This window comes from Candoia aspera, chromosome 5 (assembly GCF_035149785.1).
Source record: "Candoia aspera isolate rCanAsp1 chromosome 5, rCanAsp1.hap2, whole genome shotgun sequence".
NCBI classification, from domain to species: Eukaryota; Metazoa; Chordata; class Lepidosauria; order Squamata; family Boidae; genus Candoia; species Candoia aspera.
Genome location: NC_086157.1, coordinates 100,388,283 through 100,413,534, shown reverse-complemented (window position 1 = coordinate 100,413,534; position 25,252 = coordinate 100,388,283). Strand labels below are relative to the sequence as shown.

At 40.6% G+C, this 25,252-nt stretch overlaps 1 protein-coding gene across 2 annotated transcripts in view; it reads right to left on the bottom strand.

The window, feature by feature from the left end:
• PDGFD (platelet derived growth factor D) overlaps positions 1-25,252 on the bottom strand; it is a 189,851-nt gene that overhangs the window by 124,589 nt on the left and 40,010 nt on the right. The gene's annotated exons all lie outside the window — the stretch shown is intronic.

The window sequence follows — 25,252 nt, the reverse complement described above, 5'->3', positions numbered from 1 at the left end:
CTTATGCAGCCATATGCTGACATATCCATTATCATCGCAGCGACATGCAGAGTCAGCATTTCACATATCTTGGTATCTTCATTAATCCCCGGTTTGTTCTGCTGCAGTTAAATCATAGACTTTTCTTTTGGTTACTCTAGCAGTTCATGTCCTAGAATGGTTGTACACATCAGCCTTTGCTCACCTAGTAACCTCCAGATCCATCTGACCAGCAATCTCATCATCCTTACTCATACTGCCATGGAAATGATGAGACTTTGATTTAAAACATCTGGAGGCTGTCAGGTGGGGAATGGCTAAGGCTAAAGTTCCCTCTAAGCCAGAGAAGCAGATGAGCCAGCTGTGATGTCTTCTGAGCAGCAATTTGGTTGGCCTGGGCAACAGTGGGCTGGGAAGCACCTTAGAGGGAACATTGCCTGGGGTAGCTTTACACCCATTATTTATTTCCAAGCTCCAAACTTTTGGAGACACAGGCAAAGGAAGATTACTGGATTCTTCCTCTAGACCTGGGCCTGTTGGAACAGGAGTGAGTCCCACACTAATCAAAGAGAAAGGTGAAAATTTCACTTCAGTTATGCCTAACCCAGTGGGTGCCCTTTCAGATTCCAGTTCAAACAGGAAGCAGAGATGTATCTCAGTGCACATGGCTGTCACTAACCCAGAGAACATTGGTTCCCATCAGCCTCCACTTCCTCTGCTATCTATTCATACTTGTGGACTTTCTGGGTCAGCTTTGTCATGAGACTGAGTCTTGTGCACGGATATATGGTGACCATGGTGTGGCTGTGCATGAATGCAGCTGACAGGGAAGATAAGCTAAGGCATAGGTCTATATAATTCTAGCAGCTTGTTGAATGTTGGCTATCTGGCTGAAGAAGCTTCAGGGGTAGTGGAGGGCATCTCTTAGGCCCCGGGTGTCCATGTAGTGTTGCAAGCAGCAGATGGAACAGATCAGTCAAACTCTAGCCTGCTTTATAGTCCATGTTAGTAGGCTACCATCCAATCCCCCTTATACAATGGGGTAAAACCTACATATGCTGTTCCTGTGCTCCTTAGAGAAAGGTTAGCATATTATTTCTTAATTGAATTTCTCAGGTCATCAGTGCATAATGTGAAATACATTCCAGAGTGTTGAGCAAATTGATTAATGAACTTACTGAACCAGAGACAATTATTTCCAAAATATCATAGGGAATTGGGCTGGCATGTAACAGGAAATATATATATATATACACACACACACACATACACACACACACACACACACACACACATATATATATATATATATATATATGTGTGTGTGTGTGTGTGTGTGTGTTTGTGTGTATGTACAGCAACACAGAGAGAAAGGTTAAGAAAAAGGTTGTGTATGGATCTACCATTTAAAACAGAGGTAAACAATTTGCAATCCAGAGGCCACGTGCAGCCCCCAGCCTGATTTTTTGCAACATACAATTATTGGCAGCATGAGTTTATTTCTGTTTGTGTGGTGTGTCTGGGGGAGAAAAAAAAAGAGAGAACAGATTCTAATAAACTCAGAGTAGTGATAAGTAGGATTCTATGGCAGGAGAAACTAATAGGAAAAGGAGTCCAAGATGGATGAGGGCTCATAAAAAGAAGGTACCAAAACATAATCACAAACAATTCCAGTGATGAATGTCAGTTTTATGGATAAGTGAGTTTCCCTGGTTTTATTCCATTATTGTTCTATTGAATTTACTCTTTGCTATATTAACATTGCTCCTGAATTCTTGTTCAGCTGTGAGAATTTCTAAAATTAACTCTGGAAATGGGACTATGGACAGTTTGTCATAGCTTTTAGCTTGCTCAGTTCATGACAGTTCCTTCTTTTACATTTATGCACATCCCTACATTGATAAACCCTAAGGGGAGGGAAACTAGGACAACCTTAATATGATTATGCCACTGAATCAACATTGTCTTATTGATGTGCTGCTATACTCCTGTGGATTGATAAAACAAATGAGCCAAAAGGACCAAAAGTTGTGGCAAAGTGCTCGTGTACATATGCACACACTGCTGAAATATTACCAATACATAAATAAATAAATAGTAATCTTGGTGTCTCCAGATTGAATCACAAGCTGATGCAGAGTCTAAAAAGATGTAGGCATTTATGGGCTACATTAAAAGAAACTTCATATCCAAAGTATGAACAATAACACTCCACTGCATTCTGTGTTGGTCAAGTTGCACTTGGAGTCCAGTGTCCAGAACTGGGTGCCAAATTTTATGAACCACATTGACAGACTGGAATGCAAACAGAATAAGGCAACCAAGAACACTGAATCCAGATCACACAAAGACCATTTAGAAGAGCTGGACATCTTTAGATGGAGAAGAGAAGATTCTAGGGAAAGAGTAGCAATCTTCAAAGATTTGGAGGGCTGCTTTTTAGCAGAGTTGTACTCTGTTGTTTCAGACAGAAGTAGAACCAAAGAGAAAAATTGCAGGGAAGCAGTTTTGTGCTGTAGATTTGGAAAAACGTCATAACATTAGAAGCTATTCAGAACTGACTGCCTCAGAAAAAGGCATTGCAGACCATATACTGGGCAAGTGTCTGGGGCGAGCAGCCTACAGACTGAGTGCAGCCCCCCAACATTCTAGATTGCTATGCTGATTCCCTCGTTTTATCTCCTTTTGTGGTAGACTGGGCTGAAATTGGTCCCAAATCACTCAATATACTCTGGGGTGGGGTATACTGAATCTAGGTGTTCCCAATACAAATCCAACATCTTAACGACTACACTAGCTTTCTTTCTTAACAGATGACACCAAATGATTTAAAAAGATGAAAACTGGGAGATGCATGATCACTTAAATGGATTTTACAGCTGGAAGTATGCAGCCAAACTTAGAAGCTACTCATCATATATAAGAGATGTCTCTATAAATGTATCAATTAAGAAAAGGTGTATTTATGAGGAAAAGAATATGTTAGGGAAAGTTAGGCATGAGGACTTGGTATAATGATTAGAGGATTCAACTAGATTTGGGATGATCCAGGTTCAAGCCCTCATCCAGCCATGGAAGGTCACTGGGTGACTGTCAGCCAATCACTATTTCTCAGCCCAACCTTCCCTGTGCAAGGTTCTACTACATGCAACATGTAATGGCTGCCATGTTGATTTCACTACTCCCGTCAAATTACCAAATGGGCACAGTTCCAGAGTCCTGGGCTGCAGCTTCCTATCATTTTCATTTGCTAAGAATGCTTCTGGAATCCTTGCAAGGTCCAGAAATGTTACTGGAAATAAAGCTAACATTTGAGGCTGGCATTTGGTGTTATAGCTTCCCAGCTTCCCTTAATTTTTTTCCAATTAAAGGAATCTAAAATATATGAATAAGATCAGGTGGGTCATAGGGCCTGGTGCTTGTCAATGGAGGTGTACATTGTCAGAATACTGAGATCTGTAGGTCCCATGCTTGGGAATTCAAATTTAAGACTCAAAATTCAAAGATGGCATGATTCCATTGTAAGAAAAGCCAACAAATTTTTATTTGAACTGATCTGAGACTTGCAAGTTGACACAAGTTTTGACTGTACTGTAAGCTAAATGGAGAAACATCAAAGCATGTGTACCTATCTCATTATTTGACAGAATGGGTGAAATTGGTATGGACAGTAGAACCTTAGGAGGATTACAACTGTGAGGTTTGAACCTGCTTCTGACTCTGAAAACAAAACTTATTTGGAGTCAGAAGGGGAAATCAAAACTTATCAGGAAGGATTTGAAGATTCTAAACCAGGAAGTGACTCAGCCGAGTGGGAGAAATCACAGGAGAGGATGGACAAACACCGGAGGGAGATTTGAAGCCTCCAATCAGTGCTCAAGAGAGGAGAGCAGAGAAGTGCACGGAAAAAAAAGAAGTGTGATTGGCTGGTAATGGAAAATGATGCAAAAAGGAGCAAATAAAAAGGCAGGCGCACCAAGAGCAAGTTGCTGGAGACAACTGCTCCTTTGAGCTTACAGCACCTGTGGGAGAATCCTTACCAGTGTCGGAAGCCTTGCCTGTAGCCAGCATGGAACCAGCGCCAGTGCCTTCTGCCTTTCTGGGACCTCTGTCTGCATGGGTCACTCCAGTAGAGACTCTCTCTGCCGTCTCTGTTGAGCACAGTTTTGTGTCCCAGCTCCAAGCCTCATCGCTTTGCTCCAATGCGAATCAGGTGTGCCTTCAGATCTCAGCCTTGCCTAAACATTCCAGTCCAGTCCAGCCTTGTCTCCAAGTTCAAGCCTTGCCTCGACGCTCCAGTCCAGTCTTGTCTCCAGACCCGAGCCTTGCCTAGATGCTCCAATCCAGTGCAGCCTTGTCTCCAGCTCTGAGCCTTGCCTAGACATTCCAGTTCAGTCCAGCCTTGCCACCATAGCCGAGCCTTGCCTAGATGCTCCAGTCCAGTCCAGCCTAATCTCTAGGTCCAAGTCTTGCCTAGACGCTCCAGCCAAGTCCAGTCTTGTCTCCAGAACCAAGCCCTGCCTAGATACTCCAGCCACGCCTTGTCTATCCTCTATGTGCCAGCCTGATCCAGCCTGCATGCCAGGGCACCAATCCGAGTGCTCGTCCTCTCCTTTGCCACGCACCTTAGCTCCTTCCAGCCTTGCAGCTTCGATCAGAGAATTAGCTAAGTTCTGCCTTGCCGCCTTGCCACAGTCTGACTCTGCAGTGTTGCCTGGGTGTCCTTTGCCACCTGGGTGGGCTTAATGGAACTACATGCTCTAATCTATTGCAAGAACTTTTGCTGTTGTAAATAGTTTACTCAATAAAGAATTTTATTAGTAACTCTGCCTGGCGTCTCTTAGTCTGAACAGGACAACAACATTGTAAATCTTCATCCAGAAAGTTTTAAAACATTCATTTTTGAAGTATTCTGTTGCACCTCTTTTTCAGGCTTGGATAGCAAGGATAAGGAAGGAAAGCACAACAGACTCAAAACTGGCCAGCAAATTGTGCTGAACCAATGTAGAAAGTGTCATACTCCAACTTAAGAATAATAACATTCAAAGGTTCTTCAAAAAGTAAAACGTTACTAAAGAGTTCACCCTCTGACCACTTGTTCCCGTGGCCATCACTTTCTGGCAATTTTCCCTCTTCTGGGAATTATGTGTTATCTGCTGATTGTGAAACAATTATTTAAAAAGTCTGATAAGTATGTGTGTTATCACAATTGCATTTCTAATATGCTATGATGCAGCTTAAATAAACAGTCAATTTAATAATATACACAATATTCTCAAAGCATGTATACCTTTCAGGCCCACTTAGGTAGTTAAAAAATATCAGTGTGTCTCTTTCTGTTTCTGTTCCTCACTGTTGTAGAGACAATTTAGGGGCACCTGATTTGATTCAGCACCTTGAATGACTCAAAGGAATAATTTAACAAATTTGCTTTGAATCATATTGTCCATTTGAAAGCCCTACTGAGTATACCATACTAATCTGAACTAGAGTTAAACCATTTTGGTCATCCCATTGGAGAATATTCAATGTTCTCTTCTGATTGGAAGCCAACTTCCTTTTTTCCCCCCTTTTTCCAACTTCCATACCCAAGAAATCGTTTCCTAAACCTCTCTTGGTTTCTATACAACAAAGAGAGAAAATGAGTAAGACTCAATCCCAGATATTGAGGATTCTATATTTTGATTACTGAAAGCATTGATCTAATGGAAATTACAAATCTATTTCTTGCAAATCTATGAAAATACAGGTGCTATTTTTGTCAGGACATTTTTTGTAATGTGACAGCACTGTCTTTTGAGCTATAATGAGAACATTTTTTCTCTAAAAGGACCATGCCCATGCATTGCAGAGGAGATGCCTTCTTTGAAAGAATAAAATGAGCAGAATTGCAAGGAAATATTCACAGGACTGGGGTGGTCCAGACTGCTATTCTCAGATGCTCCCTGCCAGCTCACAAGCATAGCAGCATACTTCTGTCCTTTGGACGAAGGAATTTTCCCTCATCATTCTTCTTGGTGTGGAAATGTCATTTTTATCCCTTGCCAAATGTCAGAGTACTCTTCTCCCCATCCTGCACCATTTGAAACATCAAAAACTTTTTTTTTGACTTGTGATAATGTCTATTTATGACAGTCAGTGCCTGGCAAACAGTTGTGGGGCCAGGAATGTGGAGGAAAGTTCACCAGAACAATTCTTTTTCAAACTTACTTGCAACATTCTATTTTGTTCAAATATGAACTGAATCTTCCAAAGCTTACTGATTTAGCACATGCATCTATTTAGAGAGGAAAGAAGATGATCTAACAATAACCTCACTGTTTAAATAATTGGCAAAAGGCTAGAAGAATCAGATATTAATTAACAAGATAGAATCTCCTCCCAGACTTTCCAGGATGAGGTTTATTTTTGTGTTGGGTTTTCTATCTGTGTGTGTGTGTGTGTGTTTGTGTGTGACATCCCAGCAATGGGCTTTCCTGTGGCCACCCATCCAAGTGCTAACTAGATTTGACCTTACATAGCTTTTGGAGGTCTGCTAAAGTTGGATTGGTGTTTCCACCTGCTCAAAGTAAGATAAAGACTTCATTAAATTGAGCTTGAGTCTCTGTGTCTTCGTGCCCATATCCATGTAATTCTGTTGGCATTTATGTAGAACTGGCTTCCCACTACTTTCTTCCAAGATTTTTTTACCTTCTCCATCTAGCCTAATCACCCTAGTATTCCTGGGTGGCTTCCCACCCAAGTACTAACCAAATCCTGCTCAGCCTCTTGAAATCAGCCAAGGTTTGCTAGGTGCAGCCAGCTAGCTAAGAAAATAATTCCACCTGTAAACTCTTCTCTGTTATGATGTGGAGAGGGTGGGCTTATCTTTACAAAGTCCTGGGATAGGGAAGAACAATTATGCAGGGTTCCTCAACCTTGGCAACTCTAAGCTGTGTGGACTTCAATTCTCAGAAAGCTTTGCTGGATGGGGAATTCTGGGAGTTGAAGTCTGCACAGCTTATTGTTGCCAAGGTTGAGGAACCCTGCAATTATGGATCTTGTACTCTGTGGAATTCCTGGAAGGGAAGACCAGGCAGTCCTGTGACAAATCACATATAGACTATGTTCAAATAACATAAGCTAGCTGTTGCTTAGTTCTGAGCACTCTCCATTGGAGCAACTGGTTTCTTCTTCCCTACTTCATGCACCTCTCAAGTCACTACCACTGGCTAAATTAAGACTTATTGTACTGCTAATCTTTGACGTCTGTCTGCCACCAGCTAGAGAAACTAAAAACAAGCCTTGGTGAATCCATCCCACTCTTCCCTGGTTGGTAACAAGGCCTTAACCAAGTTAGTAATGACCCCTGGAGAGCACATGGATTAGTGGGAAAGGCCTACCTGGTTTAGTGTGTCCATGATTAAGCATGAGTTATGCTTATCATTCATATGCAATCAAATTGATAAACACTTTTTTGTGTCTGTCCTGATAGGACAAGAATGATGAATTATGAATGAAAATGAGGGGCCAAATTGCAAAACATAAATGAATTGATCAATATCGGTAATTTTCTAGCAACCCCTTCCTTTTGCTTCCAAATAAGCCAAAAGATGGATAGGACTGTCTAATTCTGGTTCATTAACATTTCTGCACTACTGATTTATAGTATTACCTTGCCATTGCTGTGGTGATATAAAACCTGTCTTCATTAGTGATATATTGCCACAGCAGATGGCAGGATGATGCTGTAAGTTGCTAATGCAGAAATGTTCCAAGTTACTTTTGCATATGCTTTTTCATCATTCCATCCTGTTTCTTCCTGAATTAAACTATTTTTTTTGAGAAAGACATCAACACAAAAATGCCTGTACTATTTTTAAATATTTTCTTTTATTAGTGTAACTTCCAAAAATATTCTTTTTTTTCTTTCAAAGCAAGTATTTTATTTTTTAAAAGGTTGATTCTTCCCTTCCATCCCCTTTCCCCTGACTGAAGATTACACTGCAAAATTCTAAGAGGTAAGAAATCTAATGGGCGAGTCAGTTCTGATCTGCACAGACAGCAACTTCCTGCTTCTAGCCCTGTGTATATTGAAAGGATAGCTGTTGACAAAAATCACAGGGAAACGTAGTGCAGGCAGACGTGCTCAGGGCACAGCCGACTAGCCTTATATTACAACAACTGGCAGCACCAGAAGGAGAGGCTAAATCCAAGATCCATTTGTCACTAGTAGTGCTGGCACTCAAGCATGCCAACTGCCAGCATCAGATGAAGGAGTCAATGCAGTCTCTATAAATTACCCATCAAGAATCATTTCCTGTATGACCATTCTTACGTCTGTAGTTTATGACAACTGTTTGGTCCAGGGCAACTATTAGCTGCTACCGGCATCCCAGTGAAATGGTGAGCTATAAATCCAGTGTCTACCAGCCTGGTGGTATAGGAAGGCAGGGCTCTGTGTTGGGATAAGTGATTTACATGCAAGAGACCCTATATTCCATTTACATGCAGGACACCCTATATTTTGAGCAACTATTGCTGAAGGACAGAAAGCAGGCAGTGAAAGAGCTTCTGCCATTTGAATTAGACCAGAGCTAACTAGCCAGTTTGGTGTAGTGGTTAAGGCATCAGGCTAGAAAACCAGGAGACTGTGAATTCTAGTTCCACTTTAGGCACAAAGCCAGCTGGGTGACCTTGCATCAGTCACTCTCTCTCAGCCCTAGGAAGGAGGCAATGGCAACCCACTTCCAAAATCTTGCCAAGAAAACTGCAGGGACTTGTCACCAGAAGTCAACACTGACTCAAAGGCACCAAAACAAACAAACAAACCATCTGCTGCCCTCTTGGCTGATTGCAAAAAAGCAAAGCAGGGTTGGATCAATTATTCCTTTAATGGGAGACTATCAAGAAACCAGGAGGAAAACTTGAATTGAAGTTTTTTTTAAAAAAAATCACATTAGAAGTAATGGCAGGCCTCTTCTGCACTGTTGCCAAGAAAACTGCAGATTCATGTCCATGAAATCACCAAGAGCTGAGCTTCACGTAAAGGCAACTTTACTTAAAAAAATAAAAGAATCTGGTGCCCTCCAGCTGGGTTGGAGCATAGTTCCAGCCAATGCTGCCAATTGTCAGGAACTATGGGTTGTGTTGTCCCAAACATCTTAGGGTTTCCTACCTCTTAAGCAGGCAATATTGGACATATATCTAATTCTATATAAGAATGAGTTTTCTGTTTTCATAGAAAGAGTTTCACAGATATAACACTCATGCAGAGATATACAGGTGTGATAGGAATGTTTAAAGCAGAGCGCATCAGAAATTTGGGATGTTGTGGTCATTGTCTCAAAATGGTTGACTCAGAAAATGGACGTGGAGGGGGACAAAAGAAAGACAAAACATGACTGACTAAACCTAAGATACTGTAAACACAACAGACAAGCTCTGCTTTTTCTTAGGGTTAACTTTTCCTTACTTTCTGCCTCTTTTTAAACAAATAAATATACAAGCAAACAAACAAATGTTTTGTAGGACATGTCCTGCCGTAACAACTTCATTTCCTGCTGGAGTGTTCATCATCTGTCTGGAAAAGTACACAGAGGTAAGAGAGAGAGACTGAGAAGCAGTGGTGATTTTTCCCAATTCCCAATTCCTTTTTCCAGAATAGTTGCCTTCTTACTTCTGATGCAGGGTGTGGGAAAGATTAAAAGGTGCAGCTCAGCACAAGGAGTTGCACATAGGGTCAAGGTCAGTCTTCTTGGTGTGACTTAGGCCAGTAGATCACATGCTAAAGACCCAAAGCTATGTAGGATGTGCATCTCTGTGCATGGTTTTTGGGGGAAATTATGTTAACTCCCAGTGTTTGAACATGTTAATTGATTGTGATTTTCAGAGTGAAAGATCCTTGCCATATAACCAATTCAGAGGGGAAAAAAAGAGTCCTGGAAAAAGAGTGCCAATAATTTTTGTATAGGAATCGTACGTCTTTGATCTAAAGCCCAAGAAATAGTGACATGGAGGAGGATCAAGGGAGCATGGAGAAGAAAGGAACTTAATTTCCTGGAAAGATATCAAATCAAATGCTCTCTGTGAGCACAGGAGACAGTCAATGCCTCCATATCAACATGTAGAAAGATTTTATTCATACATTTTGGTAGGTGTAAGCAGCTCTGGGTGATACAGCAATTTTTTGATGAAGCATATTTTGATGATCAATGGCAGCTAAACAAGTCCGTGCTAAATAATTAGTAGCAATCAGACAATAGGAGAGAGAATGATTATTTGTTAACATGGCTGTTCCTGAGGTATGATGAGAGCAATTTTGTCAGCAGTAACAAAGAAATGCCTTCTAGTAGCTTAACTCTCTTTCTCTCTCTGCCTAACCCCTTCCTTCTCTTTCTTCCTCTCTTTTTTAAATTCAGCATCAGCCTCTCTCAGAGATATTTAGGCTGCCATCACCCCACTGACTCCAGTCTCCCAGTGGCCCTTTCAAAAAGAAGGAAGATGAAATTGTTGGCATAAATTAGCCTCTTAGCCTCTGCAAACAAAAATCTCTGTTTTTCTTATAGAGGTATGGAAAATGTTCCAAGGTCAACCTGTTCTGCTCCTGATATATCCCACTCCACTGCTGGAACTGATCTTATCTCAAAATGGACATAGGGCTCTAGACTGTGGTGTATGTTTTTCTGGCACAATGAGTTAACTGAAATACAATCCATTCTCCATATTCTCCATCTGCTGCTTCTCCTTGGCTTAAAAAACAAGCAAGCAAGCAAACCTTTTTGCAGCCTGCTCTAAGAGATGTACAGAGAGTGGAGCTCTTAATAATAAACTAGAGAAATTATTGGTACATGATATGCCACCTAATTACATAAGTGATGTTATGAATGGACAACCTCTGATCCAAGGCCCTTAGATAGCCTTGAATCTCTTTGTTCGTATGGCCTAGGACTCCCTTCTGACCATTAAAGGAAGAAAAATGTTGGCATGGTTTTACACCATTATTGGGAAGCCTAATAAAACTGTTGGGTACACAAGTGATACATGGTTTAAATGCTCCCTTTAAACCATTTTCCATTTTAATGACAACTTGTAATTCCAGAATTAACTTAAGATCATCATATATTTTAAAACAAAGAGCCTCCCAAAATGCCTCACCCCACAAACCAAACCACAACTCAACAGGGAACATCTCACACATGTGACCCAGGCTTGCCCTTTTATTATTTATTTACTTACTTACTAGGCAAATTTATATAGCCACCCACCTCACCAAAAGCAACTCTGGGCAGCATACAACAATGTTATCACCCCACCCACTCTGCAACAGCCCAACTTCAATGCAGCACCTTGCCCTCCCTAAAAGGTTGGCCTCTGTACTCCCAATATTTGCCAATCCTAGGTTAGCATTATCAACAATAAAACTATCCCTTTGATCCGAAGTTCTTTGCTATGATAGGGTCTCATTTCGTATTTCTTTTCCATAAGACTCAACCCTGCTAAGAATCCTCTCTAATATACAGTATATCTAACCCTAGATTTCAGGCAAGCTTCTCTGAACCAGGTTAGAACTGGGCCTATGTGTATACATCTTGCATGGAAGGAGAACAGACAGTTATGCACCAAGGACAATTAGAGTTCAGAACTCGCAAAATACTGGCATTTAAACATGTGTGCACAGTGTAAAACCCTTGAATTGACTGAGACATACATTCTACTAACTATGCATACAATTTCAGCTTAATATTTTCTTGACTCAGAAAGTAGAACACCAATGACCTGTACTGCATGATGAAAATGCAATACAGTTTGATGGGGCTGGGATTTCCAAGGAGATCTGGGAAGTAGAATTCTTTTAAGATATGTTATATGCTATACTGTATGTTATAACAAAACTTAAGGCTTAGTTACTTCCGTCATCTCATGAGATCAACATCGTTGGAGAAAGACGTTATGCTTGGAACGGTCAGTGGCAAAGGATGACGAGGACACCAGAGAATGCGCTGGCTGGACGTAATCAAAGCAGACACAGGCCAAAATATAAAGCAACTGAAAGAAGCTGTACAAGATTGGAAATCATGAAGAGAGTTGACTTATGGAATAGCCAAGGGTCAGATACGACTGAATGGATAATTCGATTTGATATCTTTTCAATGATTTATACACCTACTGTGATATGGTGTATGCCAAAATTAACATCTCTCTCTCTCTCTCTGCCTTTTTTAGGGATTTGGTCATGAATTTTGGCAGTGATTTCAGAGAATCCTTGGGAATCATTAAAAAAAATGGTTTGGAGGCCACAACACCCTATGGGCAACAGGTTCTATAACATTGGTTCTATAAATGGAATATATGAAGAAAATTATTACATGGTCAAGAGAGCTTATCATTTTGCAAGCTATGGTTAGGACCCATACGGTAATGCACAAACTAGAGCCAAGCTCATGACTACTGCATCTGATAGACAGAATCATCAGAGAAATTGGTGTATTACAGGTCGCAGGTGCTGAAAAAAATATGTTTCACTTGGGTTGAGCTATAGTTTAGTGGTTAAAACACTGGTTTTGCATATAGAAGGTTCTAGGTTTGATCCTTAGCATCTCCAGTTATGGCTGAAAAAAAAAAGATCATATTCAGTTTTTCCTAGTTAGTATAGGCCAAGGCATGGATGTTGGTGTGCAGTATCAAAATCTGCAAGAAGATGGGTGGGTGGTTATGATTGAAGTCCCACATACAGAATACATACCAAAGAAGTGGGGCTTCAATCACAATACAATGTCTGCCATCTTGAAGACTTTGGACATCACAGGGGCCAGGGGAAGTACATATTTTGGTGACCAGGGGCCAGAGCTAATGGTCTGGGGGGAGATCAAGAGACACAGTGGGTGGTGTGATGAAGCCAAGTGGAGGAATCACATGGTTTGTTTGCTTTTTCCTCCTGTTTTGAAGGCAATGAGTAGGAGTGATCTCTGCTTGTTTTACTAATATTTGTATATTTATGTTCCCCACATCAAAAGAGAGAGAGATTGAAATACCATGGTGCAATAGAAGTCACTCACATCCATAACAAGCCACAATGACATCAAAATGACAACATGCACATCATGACACAGTCATGCAAAGGTTGTGATTACATAATTACACCAAGAGACTGACGCAAATACAGAAGTCATGCCATTTGTGTGATGACATGTGGCACCATTTGTCTCCTCCCTTTCTTTTCCCTGTGGACACCCATGGTAGAGATAGTTCCAGGGGTTGCCAAAAGCTATGAGGGCTGCATGCAGCTCTGAGATTACAAATTGTCCATCCTGGTCTAGATAACAGAAATGTGTAAAATGTTTCAAACATGAACTTTTTCTGAGCTCACCCTATTTTTGATCTGGTGGTACTCAGTTTCAAATTTAAAACAGCTATTCCAACCTTATCCAAAGTGTTCTGAATTCAGGATGGCCCTGGAACACTTATGGAACAGCACTGAGACATTTCTGATAAGGTCCAGACAACAATTTTGAATTTGAAACAGGGTATTTGAAGTCTGAAACTTTTCATATTCAAACCATTTTGCACACCAGTTTAAGCTGATCCATCTAGTATGATGGATATCTCAACATAATGAAGCTTCCTGGATTGAAGGATTCACTTCCTATATCTCAATATATATTTCCAAGTCTTAAGGGATAGAGAGAAGGGGAAAGATTCAGATATAGCTCACACCTGAAATGTTGAAACTCCCTGATTGACCTTTACCCAATTACTCTCTCTGAGAAGCCTATCCCATAGGATTTTTTGGAGTGGAAGTAAAATAGGTGCAGGGAGATCAGGATAGAAATCTCAGAATGAGATGAGAGCAGAAGTGCTGATTTATGCAAGTGTGTCTGATGGGATGCTTGTGACAGCCCTGCTCTGGGGTAAAGGTGTCACAAGTGGAGGACACACCCAAGAATAAACCTGTGCATGAATTGGAGGTTGAAAATCCCTACAATTCATTATTAGATCCAGTTTGTTCCAGCTGAGATCAGTATTTATTTATTTATCATATTTCTTTACCACCCAACTCATATTATGACTCTGGCAGTTTACAAGCAAATTAAAATAAAAGAATTAAAATATTGTTAAAAACAGATACAGTATAAAATATAAATATACATAAATATAATATAAAACATAAAATATAAAATCCAAGATGGTGGAATAACAGTGTCATCATTGGCCCCATCAAGGTGCCAACCACCCTCATAATTGACTATCCCCCGTCCCACCCCAAGCGAGGTGGCACAACCAAGTCTTAACACCCTTTCGGAAGGCTGGGAGAATGGGGGCCTGCCTCACCTGCAGGGGTAGCTTGTTCCAGAGGGCGGGGGCCATGCAGAGAAGGCCCTCTTCCTGGACCCTGCCAATCAACAATCTCTCATGCACCCAGCTTCCTCTGAAACCCTGCCAGGTCCATCAGTCACCGAGGGCAGACCAATCGAATGGGTGGCATAGGAGAGGGGGGTGGCATAGGAGAACCTCAAGGCCACCAGGGCATGATCTGACCCTGGCAATGGGGATAGATGTAACTCTCCCTTCAGATCACATTACCACTGCTCTGACAAGAAAAGCAAGTCCAGGGTGAGGCCACTGTCCCAAGTTGGGTCCCAGATAATATGGGACAGGCCCATGGCTGCCATGGTGGCCATGAACTCCCAAGCCACCTCCAAGGCCCACCCCAGTGATGGCAAATTGAAGTCCCCCAGAATCATAAGTCTGGAGAACTCCATTGCCAATCCTGAGACGGCCTCTAACAGCTCAGGCAGGGAGGTTGCTACGTGGTAGTATGCAAATTCAGCAAATTCAGATTCTACATTTTTATAGCATTCACAAACTGCAGGAATTAGATAATTTAGTAAAGAAACACATGTCAACTCTCTAACATTAATCTCTTTTCCTGAAATCTTTGCAGTGGAAGAAAAGCTGTTTTAAAGTACACAATTCATTTCACTAATACATTCTACTTAAATACATTAATATATTCTACTCTCTTTCTTATATTTCAACTCAGAATACTTTATGTTTAGGAAAGCAGGGGATGGTGGGAGAGATTCACATTTATAATATAGTTCATAGTAGATGCTGCATAAATGGAACACGGCCATTTATTTGCTTCTGCATGATCGTTACTAAGTATGCCTGGTAATTTTAAATGCAGATTAGCATCTGTTTTATTGCTTTGCTGTCTCAGTTTCATCAAACAATTTGCCCTGGAGCTGTAAATGACCAGGCCCATCCCCAGCTCAACTGGGTCTGTTGAATCCTGCATGTCTGTTAAAGAAAGCAGTAAACATCTGCAGAACAAACAATCCCTATTCTCCAAACAATACAAATTAGTTGCAAGGAAGAACTCAAGAAAATAAGTGTTGTGCCTCTCATTTAAAACACACACACACACACAAGCTAATGCTGTGGTGGCTTGCTTCCCACAAACTAGTTAATGAAGAATGAGGGATTTGAAAACAGAAGACCCCAACTTCTCAAGATCAAGCCATGAATTCAGCTAATCCAGAAGGTTCCCCAGCGCTTAGTCAGATGTTTCTGAAAAGCTCCCAAGCAGAGAATAAGGTCTGAGCTTCTTAAGCTCAGAAACATGTGGAGGCAGAATGTGCATCAAAGAGAGGGTCTCTCCTGGGTCCTTTGTCAGTTTTTTTTGTCCACTTTTCTGGGGGAGGGAGGGATCTGTTGAAATTATCCATATATCTACCACCACCGCCACCCCAAATAACAAAACAAAGCCACTCTCTTGGGATTCTATTTCAACTGCTTTCTTTTACTGCCTTGAGTGAAACTGGGGTGTGTTCACTGATGGTCACCAGCTTCAAAACAGCAGGCACCACTAAGCGATCAAAGCCTCTGATCATTTCAAATCCCAAACCACACATTGGATAAGACAGACTCCTCCATGTGGGGGAATCTGAGGAAAGGCTGCCTCTCAAGGCCCTGCAAGAACAATTTTCTCCCAATGATTGCTATTTAGAGAAAACACTCTTGTATCTATTTTAATTGGGATTCCTACACAGAGCTGGGTAGTGGTAGATCCAACAGTCCCTTCTACACTCTAACATTCTAAGATGCTGTGAATGCCCAGCCAACTGTCTCCTCCTGATATTGTTTGTAATGTGTGCTTTTTGTTTATTTTGGAAACAGAAAAGCATTTTCGACAACAGACACCAATGTTTGTAGCCAAAAATGACCGTGCTTTCCTCCTAGCAACTTCATGTGGGCTGCCCACTCTCCATCTTTCGTTCTCCAGTATCAACTGGGGACTGAAATATTGGGAGTGGAATGCAACTTCTAAAGTCCAAAACAGCAGAGCGGAATGTCTCCCTTCCCCCTTGCACTGTGTTCCCTACCTTTCATTTCTCACTGGGTCACTTTTCAGAAAGGCAAAGATTGCTTCCATCTGTTGACTTCCAGCTTTCTGCACTCTGCCTTTGGGGCACATGGTCCAGTGCAGCCAAGCTGAGCACTCAGAAATCCAGCAGAGGCCACGTGGTCAGAACTTTGCTGAGCTGTTGAGCCTGGGCAATTAGCGTCCTTATGGCTAAGCAAACTCGACAGGAATGCTCTGGCAGCTATTTTACATTTTGGAAGAGAAAACTCCCTCTCCACCAGATGGACGAAACACAAAGAGAGAATTAATGGCCCTGACCAAGAGAGAATACAGAACTTCCCAAAGCAGTTGCCCAAAATTTGTCACATTATAGAGGAACATCCACATTCCCAGCTGAGGGGGGGAAAAAAGGAGCTTAAGCATCATGGCATTTTCCTCACATTCATCCCTCGTTTTCTCCTTTCTCTTGACTTTCTGTATTGTCTCTGCATCTATCCAAATGTATATTTGCAAACTGAGAACTGCAGGGAAGTTTCTGCAGTTCTCTTATCTTAAATCCCCAGATCTGCCATTTCTTCAGCGTTGTTCTAATTTTGCTACAACTTCCAATTTTCCACACATGGAATGTGTTTCTCCAAGGTTAATAATACAGCCAGCCCATCTGCATATGGATTAAATCAAAGCTTTTTTTTTTTTTTTTCATGAGATCATGCAATCTCAAACTTAGAAAAAAAATTATCCTAACTAAAATGGAAACCAAGCAGTACAGAACAAGAGGTACTTTTGCCTTTTGGGGGGAAGTCTACATCATTACTTGATCTTGTATTATTTGACATATTCATTTGGGAAAAGATGCAGTTTAGAGATGATAGATTGAAAACAGAAAACAGCACACAGGTGGCAAAGTACCATGGCATCACGTGGAACCTGGATGATTAATCTTTAGAGTGGATGAACAACAAGAAGGACGAACAACAAGAAGGATCAAGAGAACTCCTGGTTAAAACATGGTCATTCTAGAGGCATGTCCACAGCACAGTGGTAGAGCACACACTTTCTATGCCATAGAAAATCCTGTTATAAATACAAAGAGCTATTTGGTGGCTATTTGTGTGTACATGAGATGTTTCTGTGATGACACTCTTGCTATGGAATTTGGGAGGCACCTACTGCATCTTTTTGAGGGGCCTGCTGAAAACTCACCTCTTTACCCAGGTTTTCCTGGTATTAATGAGGGGAGAGAAAAGGGAGGAGGTCCCTTTTCCCCCAAATCTTCTTATTCATTTGTTAGTTTGTTGGTTTATAGTATTTGTAGGCTGCCCAAATCCCTATGGACTCTGGGTGGCAAACAACAATTCCAATATGCAATAAATTAAATGAAATGAAAACAACAAGCTAGCAATAATAGCTGCCCTGACAGGGTCAAAGGCTGAAAGCACACTGAAACAGTTCTGCTTTGCCTTGTTTTTGAAAAACATGGATGAGCCTTCCATCCTTTTAGGAGAAGATTCTTTCATGGAGTGAATATGCTACAGTTGGGTATTGTCTAAATGCATTGTTCAGTATGTATTTTACTGCTGTTTTTATTATAAAGCACTTTGAGATTCTTCAGCTCACTTTGAGAGCCAGTTTGGTCAAGTGGTTAAGGTGCTGGGCTAAAAAACCAGGAGACTGGGAGTTCTAGTCCCGCCTTAGGCATGAAAGCTGGCTGGGTGACCTTGGGCCAGTCCCCCTCTCTCAGCCCAACTCACCTCACAGGGTTGTTGTTGTGGGGAAAATAGGAGGAGGAAGGAGTATTAGGTATGTTTACCGCCTTGAGTTATTTATAAAAAATAATAAAGGCAGGATAAAAAAAAAAAAAAAAAATAAGACAATGATGGAGGGGGAGGAGGAGTGAGGAGATGCTGTTGTCAAGGTTGTTATATGAATGATTAGTCTGACCTAAGCCAGTTTCCTACAGTTCTGTTAACAGCTAAGCAGAATCATCTGCAGGAGTCATGAAATCAAAATGGTGACATGGTCACAGCCGCCATCTTGACTCCCCACAGACACCCCTGCAGCTAATCATTATTAAAGGGAAAAAAAAGAATAGGCACAGTTTAAAAATGAGGAATTTTGAGAAAGTGTCATGACTGTTCTCATAAAATAGTTGACATGGGAGCTTGTCCATTAACAGACTGACTGCTGTGGTGGCCATGGTCAATCAAAAAATGCCCAGGTATTAAAAAGCAGAATAGTGTCTCCTTTAATCACTTGCCCCAAACTCCCTCAACTTTCCCTTACCAGGACAGGGTTACCCAGAGGGGGAAGTTCAAAAGAGTCAAGATGACAGCCTTGACTGTGCAATTGCAGCCATGCCTCTTTTGATGTGGATCAGATATGATGCATGTGGCAAAGGGGCAGAACTTTAATTGTGTGATTGTACTTGTCATCTTGACTTTTTTGACCCCCACAGCCTCTTAGATGCCTCTGGTTCAGGGCAGATGTGCACAGTTTAAAAAGGAAAAAAAGGTTGAAACCATCTATCATTTTTTACTTCCTATAAATGTCTTTGGGTTTATATGGGGTCCAGAGGCATTCCTGTAATAAAAATGGTGCTAGAAGCTGATGCTTAGCTTTGCAGCATATTAACTGCCATTCATTTGTAATTAAAAGGGGAAAAAAAGACAGGTGAGGCAGGGAAGGTGGTAGCTAGGTGTTATTTAACACACAAAAATCCAGCAGGGCTTTAACTCTATAAATTATAGACATCATTTAAAAAAATAAAACTTCCTTGCCCACCCCTACCCCCAAAGTTAAGGAGGAAGGACTCTTATGTGTTTCTTAGCTTTCAGCTATGAATGTACAGTAATTTAAAAAGGAGGTAATATAGTAATTTAAAAGGTAATATAGTAATTTAAAAAGGAGGTAATATAGTAATTTAAAAAAGGAAGACTCTGCCATTGCATATTTTTTTAACCAGTTGACTAGGTATTGCTTTATACAATAGAGGGATATGGTTCAGTTTTTCCCTCTGGTGATGTCTTTCTTTCTTTGTTTCTTTTCTCTCATTTTTTTTTTCAAAATTTATGTTTTACTGTGTTCCTGCATAAGGCAGATAAAGGTCCATCAGGGAAGCTTGCAGTGTTATGATGTAGCAAACAGCCAGAGGGTATATATTCTGGAAGTGATCCCACATTTCATTCACTTGTCCAGCATGTCTTTGAGATACTCTACTCTGTGTTGGAGATATACAGCAGATGCAAGGACTTTAGCCAGTGTTCAGAGGCTGCAAAGGCTGAAGGTGAAAGATAATTATGGGATGTGTCTTCGGCTGAATGGATTAATGCAGAATGCTAATGCCTACATGAATGCATTAATCCATTCCATTGATGTTAGCCAAGCCATTTAACTATTGTAAAAATAATGCTTAATTAAATTATTGTAAAAATAATGCTCAATTAAACTCCAGGAATTGTCAGTTACTTTAAACTGAAACTAGGAAAGAATGTGCATGTTTATGTCTGTGTATGCATGATGGGCTAAGACAGAAAAGATGCATCAAAGAAGATGTCTCAGGGTATCAAACACAGTGTGACTAAATAATCTTATTTAGATCATTATGTTCACAGAGAAGGCCTACTCAACTTTAGGACTAGGGTACCCAAATGGACTTCAGAGAATATTGTATGTTGTAGAGTCATGGGGCCTCTGTCCATTCATAAAGCAGCAGTCACAATTGATGAGCCAGTCACATAACACCCCTTTACTAGAAGGCAAATTGATGAGGATATTTTCTATTATAGCGTCTCATTTCACCTTTCTCTTCTTTGGGGGCAGTTGGAGACACTGCCATCTGGATTGCAGTTGACAGCTATTTGTTTTCTAAACATATCTGTGTGGCCCTTATGAACTGTGGTGTACTCAGAAATATAGATAAAATGGGTGATGGAATTTTGCTTTATAGCACAACTAATTTTCATTTCCATACTATTCATATTTGGATTGAAATTATTATTTTTTTAAGGGAGATGGGACAAGGAGTGGGTACATTGCTAACTATGGGGACCAAATTATGAATCCAAACTTCTATGGTCAAAATCATACCACCCACTGAGAAACGAGGCTATTGATGTATTGAAGGAAACCTTAAGATTGGAAGAAGTATGTCATCATACATATTTGCCCCCACCCTTGCATACAATTAACAAAAGAACAGCACTTCTGTTGTTTTCATTGTTATTTGTTTCATTATTTTGGCATCATCATGGTTAGAAACAGATTCCTATGAACTGAATATAAATTCATTGACTTCCACGTAACAATCCAACTTCGTTTACCTCCAGTTTTTTCTCATTTCAGCCATATGATTTAGCTAGTACTTCAAAGCAAATTGTATTCTGAAATTCTTGCTGACTTACTGAAAATCAGTAGGTTCAGATTCTTCTTCCCACCTCTGCATTACATCAACCAATGCCATTTCATGTAGTCAATTTTAATTGCATAAAAAAGTAACGGTCCTTTATATAAGTGAAACCCATTGCTGGTAGGCACTAATAATTTATCAGAATGAGACAGAAAATAATCAACCAGCCCAAGAACACTTTCACTACTCCAAATTCCTAGCTGCTAAGCCAAGTGGAATGCTCTAAATAACTAGAAGTGCATAATTTATTACAATTACTCACATCAGATATTTTAATTATAATTTACAATTATGTAAGTATACATAATCATTTTATACCAGCAATAAGCAATTAGCCTTGCATAGCCCTACCAAGGCTTTTAGCCAGTGAGTTTAAAAAAAACAAACACTTCCATTTAATTCCTTCTATTAGGGAGACCTACATGGAGGACAACGGAACTCCAGGGGTTATTTTGTTTTATTTTAAATAATCTTCATCATTGTACTGTAGTGAATAATGTATATTCACTAGATATTCCATGTGAATACAGCCTCAGACCACATGATCCTCATCTAGATAAGAATATGACACAAAAGGAGAAGCAGAAAGAAAGGAGGCCACATATGCTTTTCATGTTCATGTAATACTGATGTATTGAAAGCACAAGCTGATATAGTGATAGACTCCTGATTTCAAACCAAACTGGTTCAAGATTATGTCAACTCAACCAGCACCCAAATCCCTTCTTTCCCCATATCAGGCAATCTCCCCTCCTTTATGTATTTACTGTATTTATATCATACTTTTTTTTCCTAACAACTCAAAATTAAATACAAGGTGATGGGATCTCTGCAGTTTTATCCCCAGAACAACACTGTGAGGTGGGTTGGGTTGAGAGAGAGCAACTGTCCTCAGAGTGACACTGGGACTTGATCCTGAGTATTCCTGGACCTTATTTCAACATTTTAACCATTGCAATACACTAGCTTCCACTTACTTGAATAATAATAATAATAATAATAATAATAACAACAACAACAACAATAATAATAATAAACCTTTTTGCCTTCATTCAATGATTTGCCACCAAATTTCAGCTCTGAAAACTTGGGGGATTCTAGAAGCTGCAAAAAAAGGGCTCAGTCAAGGCCATGGATGCCCACTCATGTCCAAGAGAGTATACTAGATTCCAGCCAGTGACCTGCTCTTGTAAGGTTTTCCATCTTAATGATGGAAAACCTTACAAGAAAGGCAAAACTGCCTTTCTTACAAGTACCTGCATATTTCAGGCATTAAAGGGGGAAAGAGGAAATACTTCCTGACTTACTTATTTACTCCCTCCCTCATTTCATGGACAAAATCATGTGACCACATCTACATAGATGGGAAAGTGCATGATAACAGTCCAGTTCTGAGGTGATAAGAATACAAGTTACAGTTGTCAAGGCCTCCTACTCCAAATAGGGCTGCAACTGGCACACCAGTCAAGCTGAGCAAATGCTTCCCTGGCCATGGTCTACCTGCAAATCCAGTAGTAGCCATGAGTCCAGGAGGATCTCCAAGTTGCAGACCTGTCCATCAGGAGGAGTGCCACCCCTTGCACAGTCAAGACAGGAGCAAACAGAGAACGAAGTGATTTTAGACAATTTGCACTTCCATCTTGCAAAGATTCAAATTCAGCTTGTTTCCTCTTACTCAGTCCCTTATAGCCTGAGTGGAGATTTGTAACTGGATATCATCAGCATATTAGTATATCTGGTCCTTAACTGGCAGATGACCTTTCCCAGCAAGATGTTATAAAGCAGGGGGAAAAAGAGTCAAACCCATGGAACCCCATAAGATGGCAACCATGCAGCTGACTTCTTCCCCACTCTGAATTGACTGGAACTATCCATAAGAAAGAAGTTGAACCACTGCAAAAGGCTGCCCCCATCCCTAACACTCACAGGTGGTCCAGAAAGTTATCATGATTAATGGTATTAAACTCCTCTGAGAGGTCTAAAAGGAGCTATAGACATTAATTCAACAGAAGGTAAGGTATGATTGTTCAAGCATTTTCTAATATGTTTAAATGTTAACCTCACTTCCTTTGCTCTTTTCTTAGCCCATGTTTCTTGGCCTGATTCACAGATCAGAGCAGCTTCAACTGACAGATAAATGGAAACAGAAAAGGGAACCATAGATTTTCTTAAAATGCCTTGTATCAAATTAATCACACAACTTGGGATAAATAAATTCCGCAATAGAGATTTCTGAAGGATGCTTTTTTCCCACTCACTTCTCACTGCCTCAAATTTCAAATGAAAGAAGCCATGTGAGAGGAGACAGAACTGTTATCACGTAGTCTTGTCTGGCTTCTGGATCATTTCGAGAAAACACTGAAGGACAGCATTGGGGAAAAACAAAAGACCATAGTTATACCCCAAGGCATTCTTCTTTCCATCCCCAAAATACGTTTAAGCTCTTTTGTCCTAGGATTGTTTTCAGGATGTAAAAGCCTAGAAGTAATAGATATGAAGAATAATGACAAGGGAACTGGTTTATTTATTTATTTATTTTATTCTGCCTTTATTGTTTTTATAAATAACTCAAGGCGGCAAACATTCCTAATACTCCTTCCTCCTCCTATTTTCCCCACAACAACAACCCTGTGAGGTGGGTTGGGCTGAGAGAGAGTGACTGGCCCAAGGTCACCCAGCCAGCTTTCATGCCTAAGGCAGGACTAGAACTCACAGAGTCCTGGTTTCTAGCCCAGCACCTTAACCACTAGACCAAACTGGCTCTCTTATAGATACATAGAATCAATAGAACTGGAAGGACCCATTTAGGCCATCAAATCCAACTGTTCAATGCAGGAATCCAAATTTAAGTAGCTTCAACAGATGGCTGTCTAACCTACATTTTGATACATCCTATGAAGGAAAGCCCACCACTTGGAGGTTGCACCAAACAAAGGAGCACTGCAGAATTAGAGCCTCCATATTCCAAGACCTTTGATCCTGGATGACATACAACAGCTTTGAAATCTAGCTGCAACAAGGAACCATCTGGAGTGTATTCCTAATCCAGAGAAGGATTATCAAAATTCATATGCACCTTTTTTTTTCTTAAGAAAAAGAGGCTAAATGCAGGCCAACCTGTATGTTTCTGTGTGTGTGTGTGTGTGTGTGAGAGAGAGAGAGAGAGAGAGAGAGAGGGAGGGAGGGAGGGAGAGAGAGAGAAGCAACTGCTTCGTTAGGGTTTTCCACCTCAAAGGGGCTGAAGAGGGTTTCCAAGGTTTCAGAAGATTCAGTCTGTTGGGACAAGTTGCTTACTCAGAGCTATCCATGGTGCTGCAAACATTGGCCTGTCTTTCTGCTGCCCCACAGGTTCCTTAGGGACCAAAGAGAGCAACTCATTTATTGTCCCTGTTACGACCTGTTATAAGTTTTGTTATGATGAGGATTCCAGCCATTTTGTAAAATAAATTTCTAGAGTTTATGAAAGAACAAGACAATATGATGTATAGTCTAAGCCAAGATCTTACATTAGGTTCAAGATGTAAAAAATTAGCGAAGTGCAATGCATTCATTCCGTTTGTAGTCCCTTGTATCTACTTTTCATTTAGCATCCATGCACTGTGTCCTTGGTTGGGGAAAAATCTTATCCATTTCTGTGCTGGGTTACTGCACCTACTTGTGAGGATGTCTATGTTGATTTATCTAATATCTACCAACCTATCAGGTTTGGAATTGGAGAAGCAACAAGGAAAACTTTAATTTGAATATGAGCGTACTGTCTGATGCATCTGCAAAACAATACTAATATAATCTTAAATTACAGAAATTGTTTTTTTAGATCAGTAAAAAAAAAAAAAAGTCCTCTCTATTCAGTGCTAGCCAAACCATCTCTTCAGTATTGTGTCTATTCCTGAATAACATATTTTTAGGTAGTAACAAATAGAAACATGTGCAGAAGAGATGACCCGGATGGTAAAGTTCTGAGGACTAAGTCCAATGAGGTATCAAAAGAGCTGGGTGTGAAAATTAAGGGGAGCTACAGAATGAAAGCAATCTTCAAATATCTGAAGGACTGTAATGGATAAACCAGAATGGTTTCTCCTGTTCCCATGACAGCAACAGTCATAATTGAAGTGAAACATTAGGAAAAATCTAATGGTAAAAGCTCTTTAATATACTGCCTTAGAAGTTAGTGGATCCCACTTTTGCTGGAGATATTGTAATGGTCATTGAATGGCTATAATCAACTTGATGGGACATAATTAATAAATTAAAAGCAGCACCCTCCATTCAGTGGTCAATTGGTTTGTTGTTTATTCATTTAGTTGCTTCCAACTCTTTGTGACTTCATGGACCAGCCCACGCCAGACCTTCCTGTCGGTTGTCAACACTCCCAGCTCCCCCAGGGACGATTCCGTCACCTCTAGAATATCATCCATCCATCTTGCCCTTGGTCGGCCCCTCTTCCTTTTGCCCTCCACTCTCCCTAGCATCAGCATCTTCTCCAGGGTGTCCTGTCTTCTCATTATGTGGCCAAAGTA